General features: G+C 39.8%; 1 protein-coding gene across 3 annotated transcripts in view; it reads left to right on the top strand.

The window, feature by feature from the left end:
- Window positions 1–18,458, top strand: part of ATRNL1 (attractin like 1) — a 919,082-nt gene that overhangs the window by 772,410 nt on the left and 128,214 nt on the right. Inside the window, exon 28 of one of the 3 annotated variants that reach the window (XR_012381651.1) lies at window positions 6,233–6,288. The exons of the other annotated variants lie outside the window; for them this stretch is intronic. The gene's annotated coding sequence lies outside the window, so the exon portion shown is untranslated. The remainder of the gene's footprint in view (window positions 1–6,232; window positions 6,289–18,458) is intronic. 3 annotated transcript variants of the gene reach the window in all.

Here is an 18,458-nt window from a genome sequence, read left to right as displayed (position 1 = left end):
ATTACCTCACCACACATCCAGACACTCATTGGTATGTGTGTATGACATGTGTGTATATATAGAATAGAATACCCTGAATTCATGATTTTTTAATTGTGTTTTCTTTAGTGCTTTTCTTAAATTACAGATTATATGAAGCTTGGTAAATATCCAAAAGACTTAGTAATCTAGTTGCAAAACAGCCTACTATCTTCAGGTCAATATTAGTGGATATCTTTAAGTGGAGAGTGACTTCAAAACAGAGATTTTTTTCTTTAACTTGTCTTTTTTCTTTGTCCCCTTATCAGGCAGTATTTAACAAAGCAAAAATGTGTGTATACATGTATGTGCCAAGAATAAGTGAACATAATGGGAGAAGCCTCTAGACCCACATTTATTTCGGAAAGGCTAGAAAATGAGAAAGTAGTAGCACTCTGAATAGATGTACATTTTATCTTCTCAGTGATTTCCTGCCTTATAATTCTTTTAAAAATCATATTTTAATCTCAAACTGCTGGGTAAGAGCAGAATAAATAGGAAGACAAGCTGATTCCATGAACCTTCAGCACTGTCCCACATGCAGTATGGGACTAATTATGTTCTCTGGGAACACTCTGTAGAAACAGGCTCAGTGAATTACAATCTTGGGGTTAACCAAGACAATTTTAAGCAAAGAAAAACCCCTCTTCAATGTGACAGTGGGAAACAAGAAACATTCTTGTTATCACTATAATTCATTGAGCACAAACTTTAATCACTTCACATCTAGCTCTACCTGCCAAATTACTTGGATTCTTTGTGCCTTTAGTCACACAATCTGATCTGCCAATTGCAGTTTCTCACAATCTGACACTTTGTTCTTCAAGGGAACCCTGGCTACATTGTACCACTAGGTTCTTTGGACTGTTGCCTGACATGAGTGCTGCTAAACAATGGGAAATCCATTCAAACAGTGGCGTAAGAATCAGATGTATTATATCATTCATTCATTCATCCATTCATTCAACACTTAGTGAGCATCTTCTGTGTGCCAGACACTAGGGCATGTATTGTAAGAATTTTTATTTGAAATCTGAAAAAAATCAAGTGCATAGAAACAGATAGTAGCATCATAGTTACACCAGGTGGGGAGGTGGAGAAAATGGGGAGATTATGGTCAAAGGGTAAAAAACTGTAGTTATGCAGAATGAATAAGTTGAGAGATCTACTATATACCATGATGACTATTGTATGACTATTGTATGATGACTATACTGTATTGAATATGAAATTTCCTAAGAAAGTCGATTTCAGATGCTCTCATAAGCCAAAAAAAAAAAAAAGGTCACTGTGTGTGGAAATGATATCTTAATTACCTTGATGGTAGTAATCATTTCACTATGTATATATACATCAACTCATCATATTGTACACCTTAAGTACACAAAAGTTTTATTTTTAAAACAAAACAAATAAACATTTCACATCCAGGCATTTCTGGCTGTAAGGTGTGTTCTCTTCCATCTCTATTATATACACTCATGTGAAGGGTAGAGGGAAGAAAATGAGCATCTTCAGTCTATAGTATCTCTCTCAACTCTTTTCTTGGCAATTAGAATAGAATCATGTCTAGAGTTACATGTGGGTTATAGCCAGTATTCCCCAAATTTTATTTTCCTATTAACATCGAATGGAAACTCTTTTCCTTTACCTAACTTTTCCTTTTTCTACTACATTGTTGGATAACTTACAAGGAAATTGGTTCTCTAAACACAAATCCCAGGACAGATTGGAAATGAAGAGCTCATAGTCCACTTGTAGGTGCTGTGTATTATCCTACTGCCCTTTGGGAACACCCATGTCTTCATTTGCATATTTACTCGTACTCTAAGGACATCTTCTTTAAAGCCAAGAATTTAAGCTCTACCTCCCAGTCTACCTTAAATAACCAAAATTATAAGGTTTTCTTTGACTCTTTGAATTGAGGAGTAAATATGATTATCCTGGACTATTACTATTTTTTAAAATTTCAGAAAAAATTATAAAATTATTTATGAGGCAATAAAAAACATGATTTAGTTTCCTAGTGTGGATTTCATGAAACTAAATTATCTGAGGGCACCTGAAAGATCATCATTTGTTTATCTAACCAATATTTATTGAGCACTAAGTATAAAATATAGTGCTAGGGCTCAGGCAAAAATGAATGAGATACAGCCCTTGACCTCAAAGTTATTTACAATCTAATAAAGATGGACACATACACCTAGGGTAGAAGAGTATGAAAGAGGAGTGAGCTGCATGTGAACCCACCGATAAATATTGAAGAATAATTGTGTTGAGGTAGACCTTATTAATCTTAGATTTCCTTCTACCTTTTCTGTTTAACTAGAAAAATAAAACCCCCTCTTATATAAGAAGGAAAAGAAAAAAAAGAAACTGTCAAGATGTTTCATGGGTTGAATTAGCACTTAGCATTAAATATCTAAGCTAAATGGCTCATAAAAAGTGTTTTTTGTTTGTTTGTTTGTTTTATTTTGTTTTTGATTGGGAGATACTTATCCCTGTGACATAGGCTACTTCCCTAAATACAAAATTTTAGTATATGGTTTATATTTTATGTTGCATTGTTTTCTGTTTTAATGTTCAGTGATACAAACTTGAAGTTACGGCTCCAACAGAAAGTGCTAAATGTCATTAGCTAATGTTTTATCATCAGGGAGAGACTATTTTACAACAAAATTCCAAAACAAAACTTTTCCTCCATTACGCAGGATCCATTCTCCACTCCCTCCTCCTTTTGCTGCTCCATTAGTCTGTGCAAATTGCCTTTCATTTTATTACTTTCCAGGGCTTTTAAGTGCTTGTTTAGAAACAAATTTTCTTAAATCCAAGTTAAAGTCCAGGATTTATTTGATTCTTTTTTTTTTTTTTTTTTTTGATAATCAGCCAATCCTTTACTCATTAGTTTCAGTTTCTGTGAATAAGAACCAAAGACATGTTGCTGCTGAAGCTTTATGGAAGAAATGTCCATTTGGTACATGAAGCCACACTGTAAGCAAGTTTATTATGTTCCTAAACTATTTTCAGGTTAAGCAACAGTTGGAACTTATTTGCTTTATTGTGTTATTTAGGCTGTAAATATGATCTGGCATTATATTGATGACTGGCCACCCCGCGTTTTTTAATACTTTTATTATAATTATTTTATTTTGTATTATGTTTTCCTATCAGTCCAGCAGTCAGCCAAGTAATATAATGCAATTCCATTTTAGTTAAACTGTTGTTAAAAAAAAAAGTATGGCCTGGAAACTATGCATTTGCTATGCCCTCCATAACAGGTTTTTACATTTCTAACGTTTTAAAAGCCAATATTGTTTATTATGTTTCTTTCTTTCCAGCCACTTAAACTGTTCTTTCCTTATATTACCAAGAATTTCCTAGTTGGCAAATGCAGCAGATGCTTTCTTGTCCTTGACTTACTTGACATGGTGTAGCATGTTAGTTAATAGATTAATAATTAAGCTCTTTTAATAGATACTAATTCAACACTAGATATTAAGGACCATCCTTGTGTCAGATGCTGGGCTAGTTACTGGGAAGAACTTTTCGTCCAACAAAGAATTTGAAGACAACAGCAATTGCAGAAAACAAAACTCTCTTCAAATGTCATGACTTCATTCAATCCTAATTTTTATCTCTTTTCAGACCTCTCCATCACATCATTTGCTGGATGCACTTCCTTTATGTTAAACATTGTTGTTACTCAGGCTTCCTTCCCAGCCTCCTTTTTGCTCTACCTGTTTTCTAAAGGTGATCTTTCCTCCTTATCAGACACTGACCACCTTCTATTTGCTTGTGATCCCAGTTCCCTTGATCTGCAAACCTAACATCCAACAACTCGCTAGACATCTCCACCTGAGGGTCCTTGTGGCAACTCAAACTCACATTCAAAATTGACCTCCTTAGCTTTAATATCTTTTCTTCAGACCTTTCTCCCCCTCTCCACTCATGCTCTTTTTCTTAGTTAATAGTATCACTGTCCACCTAGAATATTTTCACTACTGTTTCCTATGAGGACAGAGAACTTTTCTGACCAGGTCTGTATCTCTAGTTCTTAATAAATACAGGTGTTCAAAACATGTGCTGGGTAAATTAAGAGGTTTTCCTGACTCTTCTGTCTCCCTCACCACTAATAAATTTATTTAAGTAATTCTTTAGTTCTGAAAATTATACCAGCATCTTTCTAGAATTCATCCCTTGTCATCATGTTCACAACATTTTACCTAGTTCAAGCCCCTTGTATAGTTCTACAACACTGTTTTTGTCTGTCTCTACCTTTGCTTCTCAATAGCACCCACACCCATGTCCTTTATATGCCAAATCAATTTTATTTTATAAAATACTGAGCCCAGATGCAGTTGCTTGAGGTGTGCAGACTCTGCCACCCCAAGTCACTGGCCCTTGCCACTAAACACTGACCATCACCTCATCTCAAAAACAACTCTCTTTCTCCTCTTCTTCCATTTATAAGATAGAGTTCTCTTTCCAGGAAATACATTTCTTAAAATCCTAGCCTCTCGGTAAAGTGGATGGGTAGTACTAGCTCGGGGAGGGGGCAGTGAGGTTGCTTACCAGATGAAATCAGAAGATGCTCTAACGGTGCTGTTACTATAGCCCCAATCCACATGTGCAAATGGCCCCCAGAACATGGCCCAATAGAGGCCACTCTCTTGTTACCATTTATGTAAATCCCTTTTTAAGTATGGGTAAGCTGTAATTCTTTCTCTGATCCTAATACTCTGAAAATCACTGTGGCTTTAACAATGACAGAAATTCCATAAATTATCAAGTAAATGTCATCTTCATCCCCATCAAATTCACTCTAGTACTGATTAGTACATTTTTGTTAACATAAAATATCTTGATTGACTGTGTGCATCTCCACCTTTCCACAGTGTTCATTGCAGGGAGTCCCATTACCCGAGTGCCCCAGAACTATCATGCTTCCTTCATCCGGATCCAGACAGGAGATAGAGACATCTTTTGGAAAAATCACTGAGTGCTTTTTGCTAAACATGTCAAGGCCTTGGATTTTCATGAGTGAACAACTGACTTCTGAAAGTTTGGGTTTTCTCTGACGATGGCAGATAAGCCATAACTATATCACAGCCACTTGCTGCAGTCTGTCAGAGGCTAAGAGCTGTGGTTCCTATGTTTCTTCTCTCCAGTGTCTTCTTCTTCATCTCTAGAGCTCCTCCTCCAGAGCCTCATCTGAGGGGCAATGCAGGGTTGTGGTAAGGAGCGTGTGCTCAGCAGTTAAACTGTTCTGGCTCTACCCAGTAATAGTTCTGTCATCCCTGTCCCACCTCTCTGTGCTCCAGTCTCCTCATTTTCTAAGTGGAGGATAAAAGCATTTACCTCATTGGTGGTCATAAAGATTAAATACGTTATACATCTCATTGGTGGTCATAAAGATTAAATACGTTATACATGCCATGTGCTTAGAAAAGTATCTAGCCTATAGTAACCTTTCTATATGTTTGGCAATATTAACCTACACCCATGCCTAAAATCGTCCTTAGCTTTCACCCCCACCCCTTGCCCAATCATGGCTTCAATTACCTAAAACATATTTAAAGTTTTAAATCCTTGGCCTACAAATGTCATAGAAGTCTTTTTGATGTCTGTCCATACTCTGCCTTTCCAACCTTCTCTCCCACCTTTTTCCTGTTTATGACCCCTGTGTTTTAATCATATCATGCTTCATACCAAGCTCTCTCGGGCCTCACACATACTAATATAAATTAAGACCCAGCTCTCAAGCCAAATGCTACCTTGTCAGGGAACGGCCCTAGCCGTTAGTCTTGAATGGCTGGTCAAGCTGTGCAAGCTTGTAGTGCATTGTATCACGACCGTTTCTTTAAGTATCTTTTGTGCCGTGAAAGACTTTCCCCCTGGTGAGCTCAGTGCTCAGTGTCTAGCACACAAATGCCATTCAATAAGTTTGCTGAATAAGTGAGTGCTGTACACAGAAATTAGTATATGTGGACTTGAGGTTTTAATTTTTATTGATTTAACTTTTGGTTTGTTGTTAAACATCTTGAAGCCTTTTACAAGGTTGAACTAACATGAAATATACACATCTCCTAAAAACTAGCTTCTTGGATGGCTGTTGCCTGAGAGATAGCATAGATGATCATGTTAGCCACGATTGTGGCCCCACCGCATTTTCAGAAATGGATCAACCAATATACTATCCCGTTTTTTTCAGATCTGTTTGTCTCTGAATTTCTCTCGAGTTGCTGGACACTGGCATCCTCTATTCAGGTATCATACCTCATGGAGCTGTACTTTATCAAAGTGAACATACCCACAGGCAGATTCATTTGTGAAACCGGGTGGAGGTGGGCATCGTGGCTGCCTCACTCTTGTGCCGTGTAATGGGACATGGACATGCCCAAAGTCAGAGCTCCAGAAGACAATGTCCCTGCCTTAAAGGGACCCCCAAAGTCTGCAAATCTGATAATGTGACTCCTACTCATTGATTTACTGAAGGTAAACAACTAAGCCCATGAGGGAAGAAATAAAGTATTGCAGCTCAGGCTGCCAATTGTAGAGGCTGTACCCCTGCAAACTGTTTCAGGATAGAAAACTTGTAACGTGGGCCTGTGCTCTGGGATTTCAGAATTTAGAATATGCTTGATTAGTGCCTACAGTTAATGTGTTATCTGAGCACACACACACCAGTTCAGCAAAGAATGCTGGCAGGCCCCAAGCTGTCCCAGACACTGCGTTTCCTGTTTGGTTGCATCAGTCTGAAGCCTTCTGAGGTCAGAGGCAGGGTATTGGTTGATGTTATTGTTGATGATTATCCAAAGGAATGACCACATCGTGAACATATTGTACAACGTGGTGTGGGTTTCACTTTTCTTATGGACAAAAGAATTCTGACAACATCCCAACAGCTGTACCAAACTGCTCCCTAGGATAGATATTAAAAATCAGAGAAGGGATGAGAACTCCCTTGTCAACAGAATGGCTTCCATGTGCACATGTTGGCATAGGTAAGAGATGACATAAGAACAAAGACAGTTGTCCAATCCTGACACGAGGGAGCTACCCTGGATTCAGTGAGCATGCAGGTGGTCAAACATGAAACCCAGACTAGCCAATCACAGTGAAATCATGACTAAAGAATGTTCCCATGGGGCTGCCTCTGCAGCAGTCCCACCAGAGCTGACTCTCACTCAGCACCCAGGAGAAGGGGGCCATGGAGAACTGCAGCAGCCCAAACGAGGTAGAGGGCAGAGATGTTCACAGAGGCCCTAACACATGCGGAATGGAATGAATGCTTCAAGAAACACTAAGCCTGGCACGAGGCTCAGAAGAGCAGACTGTGTGCAGCTGTTAAGGCTGTGTGGAAAGGCGCTGTGGAAAATGGAAATCAAGGAAATAAAGCAGAGATTCTTCATGGCTTGTCAATTATTTTACTCTAAAGGACATTTCAATTGCAATGAAAGGTTTGAATAGATGGGTAGCTACAGTTCCAGTGTTTGCTCACCCTGTTGCTTAGCGTGGTGGTAGCTGTCTACGTATTTTTGTTGTTTGCTTTCCAACTTCTCAGGGTTTTATTAATGTTTTGCGTCTCTGCATTCTTTGGGCAAGCTCAATTGTTAGTCATTATCTTTACCTCCTTAAATTTTACTACTATTTCACAAGTCCGTTTGTGGGGGGAGTTATTTGCTAATCTAACCTTCACAATCGTCTATTAAATGGCTGCTAGGCTTCACCTCAGTCCAGTCTGGGTGAGTAGTGAAATGCATATGCACTCATCAGCTTCTAGAGGAGACATCTGCGAGTTTTTGCATAAATTTAAAAGAGCATTACTAAATTTTTGTTTTAAAAATTATGATGTCATATTGTTGGCCCTCTCCAAACTCCTAATGTTATTAGTGACAGCATGTTTAGGGGAGAGGAGCTTGTATTAAAAAGAGAGTTCTAACTTCTGCACATAAGCTGTATTTTATAATCATGCTTTCTTCAGTCTTCCTATCTGGAGAATTTTCCTCCATAAATATCACATGAGGACCAGAAGCAAAAGGTGATGATTTATAAAGTATTTTGAGCACAAGAGTGATGTGCCACATAGCATTTGAGGGGGAAAAAATGGAAGGAAAGACCAGACCTACAGCAAGATGATACTTTGTCCCTACACACTTTCCCTATTCTAGGAAAAAAAGGAACATTTTTGGCAAACCCTAGTTGAGGGTATCAGACTGGTGGGGCAGCATGTGAAGAGACTAGCTCCCACCTGGGTGAGGGTTTAACAGGAACCAGCAGAAAGAGAGGTGGTCACAGTGAGACACAGGTGGATAGAGAGGAATTTTAGGAAAGTTTATTTGTGTTATATGATCAAGTTTATATTGATTTCCACATTTGCAGTCTCTTCTTCAGGAGATTTCAGTGAGCTCCCTTTTTAAAAATTAAAAAAAAAAATGTAGGAAGTGAAGTACTGCTGCTTGCGTTGAGAACCCAGCAGCCCAGGGCTCCCTGGTATACATTATGCCTTTTCCTGAGCTAGCATATTCTTTCAAACTAAAAAAGGATGCCCTTTCCCAAGACCCTATATCTTATGCCACAAGAAATTCCCTTCGGGAACGCAGGGCCAGGGAATATTTTCTTTTCCTTTCTGGTTTTGGGGACTCTCCAAGAGCTAAAGCAGAAAAACAGTCAACACTAGATGGCCCTAGAAGATATACTCTTAATAGTTCAGCCTCTTGTCCGAATACCCCGGGAATAGTTCCGTAGGCATTTCCCAACATACAGTGACGCCACCTCAGCCCCAATTTTTTTTTGAACTTTCCACGACTAATGCTCCATAATTTTAGTTACATGATAGGAATTCATCTTGGTCTGGGTAAAACCCTTAACATAAGGGCTGACCCTATTTTACAGCTAGTGCAATAAGTGTTCGCTACTACTACTTAATGAGTGGGCCCTGTGACAAGATATTCCATTGTTCCTGCAAAATTCTCCTGCCCTAATGCTGACAAAGGCTGGCAGCATATGCGTAGTGCCTGGTGCATTGCAGCCTCTCAATAAATATGGGGTGTGTGGATGTACAAGTGAACAAAGAAAAGGGTTTTGGGGTTTTTCTTTTGTTTTTTGTTTTTAGCAAGAATGAATTTATCTGGCCAAGTGACCTAAGAATGTACAGAGATAGAGTTACAGCCCGAATAAATTCATGTTTGCTCCTTATGCTGTTGGAAGTCGTGGAGGTAAGATTTGAGGCGTCTCTTCATTAGGAATTCAGCAAGACCAACCTTCTCATTATATGGAGCAGCACACTGAGTAATAAGAAATCTGGCTTGGCTACAGTATCTTGCACATAGGCTATGCTCAATAAATGTTTATTGAATGACTGTCTTGTTACCAAGACTTTGCAGCGATAAGCTTTAGAGGTTTTAGTCTGACCATCTGCTTGAGTGGGATGAGTTGTGATGCTGATAGTTCAAACTGGGTTTGTCCTCACAAATTCCTAAACTCCAAGTAAGATAGATGCAGACCCTCTGTCAGAAAATATTGCAGTATCTGGAAATCTATTGCTTTTCAAATGAATGGCACAGAGGTGGGACTATTTTACACTGATGGTTTCAGATGGAACCAGGTGCCCTTGGGCACATGCTGAAGAAGCTTCCAAAATGGAACTTTTCCTTTCGGAGCACCTCCACCAAGCTTCCTGGTCATTTTTGTGGAAAACAAATCGCCTTTGGCCAGTCGTGCTAAAATGGCTTCTTGACAGCTCTTCAGATGTCAGCTAATTTCTGTCCATCAGTCCTCATTGCCTGAGTGACTTTTCTCTAATTCATATGAAAAATATGCAGACAGAAAACTGTAAAACACAGTTCAGGACATGCCTTCTTATTCCATGGCTGTGAACTCACACTTAGCCACATACTCTGTCTATTGCTCCCTTCTGTGCTGTATGCCTGCACAGATTTCCCACATGCATATTTTGTGGAAAATATCAAGAAAAGCCATTTTCTTGAATAAATACCCTCACCTTTCCCTTGTTCACTAAGAAACACACCCAGATTGGTTGTTTGTTGATGTTTGCTTATTTGTTTCCCTTTTCTTACTGTGGTTCCATAGCCCATGGGAGGTTTCCCTAAGGGCCATTATTAACTGCTTGCTGCTGGAGAGAAAGTGTGGTAACAAAGGATGCTTATTTTTGATCCTCTCCCTTCCCAGCGCCTCTTGTCCTCCTTCCTTTTATGCATCTCCCTTCACCTCTCAATATTGCATCTTTCATATTTACAGTAGTGTACAGAATTGTTAGAGGAGAGACAACGTGAGATCTACATTTTTTTCCAACAGATTAGATTTGTCAGTATTCTTTAATAAATAGGAACAAGTATCTCATAGATGAATACAAGTGGATGGGCCTGATACTGCCCAGAGATCACCTGATATCATAAGAAAATTCCTCCAGTGGGAAGGGCACTGGGTTGGGGTAGAGTGGGTGTGGAAAGCAGATCGGTGGGGAAGGTGTGCGTCTGTACTATGAAGAGTCCAGGAGGCATTGCTCACACGTTCCCTTCTTGCACCCGCCAGCATAATGTGGCAACTTTCTGTCCCCTAAGTCTTAACTCTCAAAGTCCCAGTTGTGTCATATGTCAAGTATGGATGGTAAATACTCCTCTAACCACCCCCATGGAGTAGCTATAAGGGTCAAATGAGATTTTAAAGAGTTTTTTTAACCATTAAGTACTTGAAAAAAAAAGGGTTAGTAGAGATTGTTATCCAAAGAGACAATTTAAAATTACTGTAACACCGAGAAAAATAATATTAAATTCTCTGACAAGGGATAATTTCATCTTATTCAAATAGTCTTTTTCTGAGGTGATCTCAGAAAATATAGAGCTATTTACAGAGATTAACAGGTCCTAACTTTGCTTATTTGAGGCAAATAAAGGGGAAAAGCTGAAGTCATGGAAAACTTGAGGGCTGTGTTTGCTAGAATTGGAGAAATTAGTTTATGTTTTCAAAAATGTTTAGATTCATGGAAAAGGGGCATGGTCCTTTTGAAAATAAAACTGTAGTCAGAGAGCTGTCTGGGCACTGATGTAAAATAGAAAATTTTCTCACAACTAGTTGGTGCCGATGGCTTCTGCGGAGTGAGCCTCATCTTGGTGAGGAGTGGCCAATGGCCTATTGCCTCCACCAACACAGTTGGGAAGATTGACTCCTATCACCAGGAACCAGAGGACAGTGCTAAAAGAGGGATAGAAGTTTGGACATTCTTTCTACATTTCTTCATAATATGACATTCTTTCTATTCTCATCTCATTCCTTCAAATCTCACAGAAACTCTGCATTTTCAGCCTTGGACTTTAAATGGTCATGTGTCTCCTGTGGCATCTCAGAACTTCTAGATGAGATGGAGATAATTGGGAAAGAGCCAGACATTAGAATCATGACAGGCCCGAGTTCGAGTACCGATGCTTCCACTTACATTGCACAAGCAAGGGAAGCTCTGGGTACTCAAAAAATGGCCGCAATAATCATGTATACCTCTTCTAAACCCAGAGCCAGCTATCTATTCTCTGACTCTCCTTACTTATGCTGTCCTTGTTTGCTTCAAATCTATGCCTCTGAAACTTGTCTCTGACTGACCCCTGGCTGCCCCTGCCCCTGCCCCAGCTCTGACAGTAACATGAATTATCTTTGATCTTTGTCTATGGTTGCGAGATGCAGTTAAGTAGCAAGGTGATTCCTTTCTAAATCGAAAATGACCATCACAGGTATTTTCATGACGCGGTATTTCATTTTTGTGCATTTTTAAAAAATTCTTTCAGGACATATAAGAAAGGAGAAAAAAAGGAAATTGAAATAGCAAACTAAGAATTTATGGTGTTCGAGTATAAGTAGGCAAGTTAAAGTTACCTCTAATTAAGAAGAAAAAAGCTAAATAATATAGCTGCCATTTACTGAATGCTTACCTTATGCCACACAATATACCAAGTACTTATGAATAAGTTATCTGGTTTACTCATTGCTAAAAACCCCTGAGTTACTGGCGCTATTATTAGTCCCTTTGTACAGCTGAAGACACTTGGGTCTAACGTCACATGGTCTGTAAGTGGTAGAGCAAGGATTCATACTCAGTTTTGCTTTTCATAGTACAATATACCTGCCTGCAAGAAGGTCCTCAAGGTCTGTGTCACATCAGAACTACATATAACACTGACTGTTCTATCATAAATTAGAATCTTTAAACTGAGTTATAAGAATAAGTTATTTTTATAGTAAAAATGTACGGTAAGTTTGGGGCACCTGGGCGGCTCAGTCAGTTAAGCGTCCAACTCTTGATTTTGGCTCAGGTCACGATCTCAGGGCGATGAGACTGAGCCCCGCGTTGGGTTCCGGGCTTAGTGGGGAGTCTGCTCAAGATTCTCTCTCTCCCTCTGCCTCCCCCCCGCCACTCTCTAAAATAAACAAATAAATATTTTAATAAAATGTATAAGTTAAACAGTTCATTAAAGAATAACAAAACAAAATAACAATACTAGCATTTACTGAACACTTGCCCTATGTCAGGCAGTGTCCTAAATGCTTTAAAAGTATCAGCTTATTTTATCCTCACAACAACCTGATGAAGTAGACAGTATAACTATTGTCATTTTACAGATGAGAGGACCGGGCACAGAGTTAAGAAATGCACCCATTTTACACAGTATGGGGTAGGATTAAGAATTGCATCTAGGTAGCATTGAATCAGAGGCTACCCTTGTAACCTCTGTCCTATACCAACCGCCTACTGAAGTTTACTCCCGTGTTCTAATTGCTCTGAAGTCTAACATACAGTGTATTGTCTTTTAAAGCTGTAGTGGGAAGCTCTGCCTCATTGGCAGCAGTGACCTACCCTTCACCACTTGGGTTTAATACCTGGCTGATTCTTGGTGAAGAAATGCAAGGAAGCAAATATTTCTTAGAAAATGATTCTTCATGTCTGTGCCCTGGGCAACTGCTGGAGCACGTCACTTGTCCGCCATAATGGACGTACCTGTAACTGACCTCTTTTCTCTCTAGAGTAAAATCAGTGGTTCTCAGGGGTCAGCTGTCTATCGCATCCTTCAGAACACTCAGTACCGCTTGTTTTATGACCTAATTGCTCACTTCTCCCTTGCCCCTCACAGTCTTCCACTTTGCCTTCAGGAACTCACAGTGTCATTAGGCAAAGCCCTATAGTTTCAGCCTCTTCAGCCAATTAGAATGTTTGCTTTACCTTGTTGCTCGAATTCAAGCCTGGCAGTCCCCTGAGGAAAAGACTTCCCCTGCAGATCTCTCGGGGGGGTTCCCGTGGCCCTTCCCCCACCACACCTGAAAGCAGGGCACATGCTTCTCTACCTTTTTGGAAGTTATGCCATCACCACCTCCAAATACTGGGTTTCATACATCCTGGTCTCTGACCCCTGTCCTCTGTAGTTCCAGCTCACTTACTCTATTAACCTCTACTTTCAAGAGTCTTTGAACTCCACTGGGACCTCCAGTCCATAAAGCTGAGCACTTTCTTAGTTGTGAACACTCTTTCCCTCATCGTTGTACTCTTCTCCTCACCCTACTTTGCATTTCCCTCTATACACTGAACAACCCGGCCTCTCTTCCTTGCTCCTATCTCCTCTCAGACTTCCTCTAGCCTTGGCCAAACCTAATTTGCCCAGTTCTCTGTCTACTCCAGTCCTGCCCCCAAGCAGCAAAAAGAGGCTGGAAGAAACCCAAAACAAAACTTTTTGTATTTTAACCTTATGACCACAACTTTGACAAATCCTACATTGCCTGGGTCCATTTCTTGGTCTTTTCGCTGGTGCTCGAATGTACCATTTCCACTCCTCCCTGGGGACCTTTTCCTTTAATGCTACTTCTCCTTGTCTTCTAGCTCTTCACATGGCTTCACCCCCATTGCCCTCACTTCATTCAAATCATGCTTACATTTCAGTTCCTCTGAGACGCCTTCCCCGATCACCCTCTTTAATGTACTCCTCATCACTCTTGGTCTCCCTTAACCTGCTCTAGTCACTTATTTTTCTATGATGTTATGTTAAATATTTATTTGTTTTTTAATCATCCCCTTCCCTTCTGTAAAGGGAAAGATCCTATCTGTCTTGTTCACTGTTCTTTGCTTAGTATCTGCCAACAGTCCTATTCAAAGTATGTGCTTAAAAAGTATCTGTAGGATGAATGAATTATTTTTGCCCAGTATTTTAAATTCTAAAAGAACATGGTCATGCTCTTGAAAGTTCTTGTTGCATTCCTGCTTAGTTCTCTGCTAATCAGGACCAGACCAGAATATCCACTTCTTTATTCTTTTAGCCTAAGAAATGAAACTGTCAATTGCTTAAGTTATATAATATCATTAATTTCTACTTGCTTTGAACAGAATGAGACTGCCAGCAGCCATATATCTAGTGTTAGGTTTGGAATCCGTATGAGGAAGCATCATCCTAGTTTTTTCCCTAATTGGATGTCTGCATTGTGGTACTACAGTTACGTTACCTTGTACCCCACCCTAGTTCCTTCTATCAGGCATCCATCCTCAAGGTGAGGCATTCTACCCTGGTATGTATCTTCTTGCCCTGCTGTGAGAGGACACAATCTTTATAGAAAAGTATTGATAGAAATGTTCCCCCCAAAGGGTTTAGTTTATTTGTAGCAGTAGATTTCACGACCACAGAAGACTTAATAATGTTCTGGGTTCAAAAAATCTGTAATCTTGCTAATACTTAGAGCATATATTAGTATTTAGCACAGTGTTCAGTAACTGCTCTTTAGTTCACCCACTCCTTCTGCCCAAGAGAGTCTCAATACATAATTAGTGCTCAAGGAATAAGAGTTGCTATTCTTCTTCTTACTAGTATTATTGTTAGAGAAAAGTCATATAAATTTGTAGCTTACTGAAAGCATATGACTTAGCAGGCAAAAAAAAAAAAAAGAAGAAGAAATTGGTATTTTTCTCAACCATTCCTTTTGACACCTTATAAAACCTCAGTGATATTAATTAATTTCCCATCTTCTACTGTACCTGCATGCAAAATAAGGATGACCTCTTTCTCTGGAAGCTTCATGACTTAACAAAAAATAAGATACATTGAGTCACTTGAAAACGAATAGTGAAGGGTAAGCTTGCTCAGTTCTTTAGACTATTGACCTAGCCGTGGAGTTAGTACTGAGATAATAATTTTTGCCCTTTTCTGAGGGGAAAAATAACCATCAGAGTTTGCTAGGCAAGATAGGAAAAATTAAAGAGGAAAGCCATGGTCCTGAAGAGCAAGCATTCTTATGGAAAGATTAGTGACAGCAATAAAAGCAGCTTGACCAAACCCCATGAAAAACAAAAGTGTACATGTCTAATAACCTTATCTATATCATAACATATTGTATATGGATCTGGCCAAAGTCACTTTCTCAGCTAACAAGGACATTTTTTATTAGAACCATGAAGACTGTGGTGGGGCTGGGAGTACTGCCCAGGGCCCCCTTCAGGATAGAGCTTGTTATGCTCACAGCTCACAGCTATGGGTCTCTCTCCAGGAATTGCCCTCTGCCGAAAGAAGCTGCCTCACCAACACTATGCCACCTCCCTGTATCCATGGGGGTGTTTGAGGTCTTGGTCTCTTGCCTCCATTGGATACAACTCTGAAGGACCACCCCCACACCTCACAAATTAACTTCTCCCTCTGCACATCTCCACTTCCAACACCCCACACAGATGTTCCTGAGTGTACTTCCCAAAAAACTTCCTACACACAAATCTCGGAGTCTCAAAATCTGTTTCCTAGGAAACCTGACATACAACATATACTATGTCTACAGTCTAAGGAATAGTTATTATGAGCATTTCCAATTTTATGAATGTCATCAATTTTATGACGATCACAAAACTCCCGTAACTAAGTGAATTTTCCCATTGACATTTGCCATGCTATGTGATATGGGGCTTATTTCTCAAATGAAAGTAGCTTGAATGACCCGAAAATAGGGGAAATGCCCTGAGGGATTGGTATTAGTCATAGTTTCAGTATTATACTTCATGATCATTTCCAAAACAGCAGAAAAAGATGGCAACCAATCAATACTCTCTGTTAGAGGTCAGACTGTGACCAGGGAGACTGTGTGTTTCCCACGGCTGCCATAACAAATTACCACAAAAGTGGTGGCTTAAAACAACAGAAATTTATCCTCTCACAGTTCTGGAGGCCAGAAGTCTGAAATGAAGGTTTTGGTGGGTTTGGCTCCTTCAGGACGCCCTGAGGGAGAACCTGTTCCAAGATGCTCTCCTGCTTCTAGTGGCTTCCGGCAAACCCGGGCATCTCCTGGTGTGCGGCTGCATCACGCCACCGTCTCTGGTCTCCACATGGAGTTTTTACCTCTGTATGGTCTCTTCTTCTAAAAGACCATGAGGCTCACCTTAATCCAGCATGACCTCTCCTTAACTAATTACATCTGCAAAAGCCCTATTTTCAGATATGGTCATATTTTGAAGTTCTGGGTGGGCATGACCTTTTGGGGGGATACTGTTCAACCTGCTACAGAGACCATGTGAGGAAACAAACCAGACTTCCTTCCCTGTGGGCACTTTTATTTGTGCTATGAATCTTTTAATTAACCTGCTGTCCTTTTTAAAGAAAACACAGTGAGCCAGATGTGTGCAGTGGGCCACGCCCAATGACAGAAGGCTCCTCAAAAGTTTAATCAATCAGATAATTAGTAGGACCAAGAGGGAGCAGCATGAATGAAACCAGAGGAAGGATCATTACACAGACTCTGACCGTTAATTTTTAGTCATACTGAAAAAGGAGCTTTGGGGAAAAAAAAAAAAAAGATTTGGAGAGATATTTTATTCACTGCTGCATACTTCATTTTTTTAAAGCAAGCTCTGATGAGGTATTTTAGTTCACACAATCAAATCATTTACAGGAAAGGCCAAGAGGAATGCTATACAAATATATTTAGTTCGGTCATGTAAGGAGTCTACATGTCTCAGGTCCTAGGCAGGGCAGCAAGCCTGCCCCATGGGTTCCAGAGACCCTGAGAATGACCAGGGTGACTGAGTGACTAAAAGCATCCTCTGCCTACTGTTCACTTTCATTTTTCCCCTCTCAGCCCTTTTGATTATAAAATTAAGGATATTTAATCTAGCAAATAATGATGAGAGAGCTGATGGGCAAAGAGGCTTCCCAAGCCACACAGAGACACATAAAAGCACACTTAGGAACCTATCCGTCCATAAGAGTTTTCTTTTTGCTGTATAAGCCAAAAGGTTTCAGTGGAATATTTATCTTTTTAATAGCTCCCCCCACCCCCCGAACCTTCTACCACTTGCACTGATCAATTATCATCTTCCCTGCAAACTTGGAGCTTCATTCCAACTTTAATGTACAGACACTGCAGTAACAGTTCCACACTTTGGAACCAAGTCTGAGTGAATGAAAGTGCCCAGGAGGGAAAGATGAGAAAAGATCTGGACACATTAACCTCCCTTTCTGCCATGAATCACCAGAAAAAAGGTATAGGGGGGTATTAATGTGGAACAGATAACATAGCTGGTATTCAGGTGGATTTGACTTAAAAAATTGTGTTTGCAAATGATTTGACCTAATATAAAAATGTAAACACCTGTTTTTATTGCCAGACACTATGCTGAATACCTTACTCATATGTTGTCCTTTATCATCCTCAGAGTGACTTTGCAGGATTAGTGTTATAAATTCTATCTCCATATAAAGAGCATGAGGCGTAGTAAAGTTAAGTGATTTGCCTCATATCCCATAAGATTTGAATCCAAGTCTGCTTTACGTGCAGTAAAGGCACTTGGGCCTGAGGAATATACCTAGACTTTATAATAAGCTTTCTCCCAAACCTTATGCCAAAATTATTGAGCTACCCTGCCCACAAACTTCAAGGGACCTAAGAAGATTGTTATAGACTGTCAAGAAGATGTCCATGGGTCTGGTGGTATAGAAATGCATCAAGGCTTTGAATAATGGTGACAGGTCATGACACACAGATGGCAATGGGGTATAGATATTGGGGAGGATGAGAAAACTTGAGAAGAAGGTCCCTTCGGTGTTTCCGTCCTTGATGAGCTTTACAGAAAAGGGGGTGTGGTAGCCACTGGCAGCCATGAAGTCTTCAGGTTGCCTTATATAGAGACATATAAGCAAAAAGGAAGTTGGCATGGGTGGCTTTTTAGGAAAAAAAGAAGAAAAGAAACCCCTGGAGCTGTAGCTATAATGTATATATTCACGCATATGTCTGCAACTCCATGTATCTCCAGCATATTGTGAAAACTGATATTCAAAATGGTGATAATGGGACAGCAAGACAATGTTAAATTATGTTTAGTCTATTCTAGTCCGGTTGAAAAGAAGGGAAATGGATATTTATTTTGAGATTTCATACTTACTAAAAGAAAAATACCCTAAAATAACAAAGTC

This window comes from Callorhinus ursinus, unplaced genomic scaffold (genome assembly GCF_003265705.2).
Source record: "Callorhinus ursinus isolate GAN/ISIS: 27379988/994484 unplaced genomic scaffold, GSC_fseal_2.0 scaffold20, whole genome shotgun sequence".
Lineage (NCBI taxonomy): Eukaryota > Metazoa > Chordata > Mammalia > Carnivora > Otariidae > Callorhinus > Callorhinus ursinus.
The sequence above is the reverse complement of the archived record's forward strand: the minus strand, read 5'-3'. Positions and strand labels throughout refer to the sequence as shown.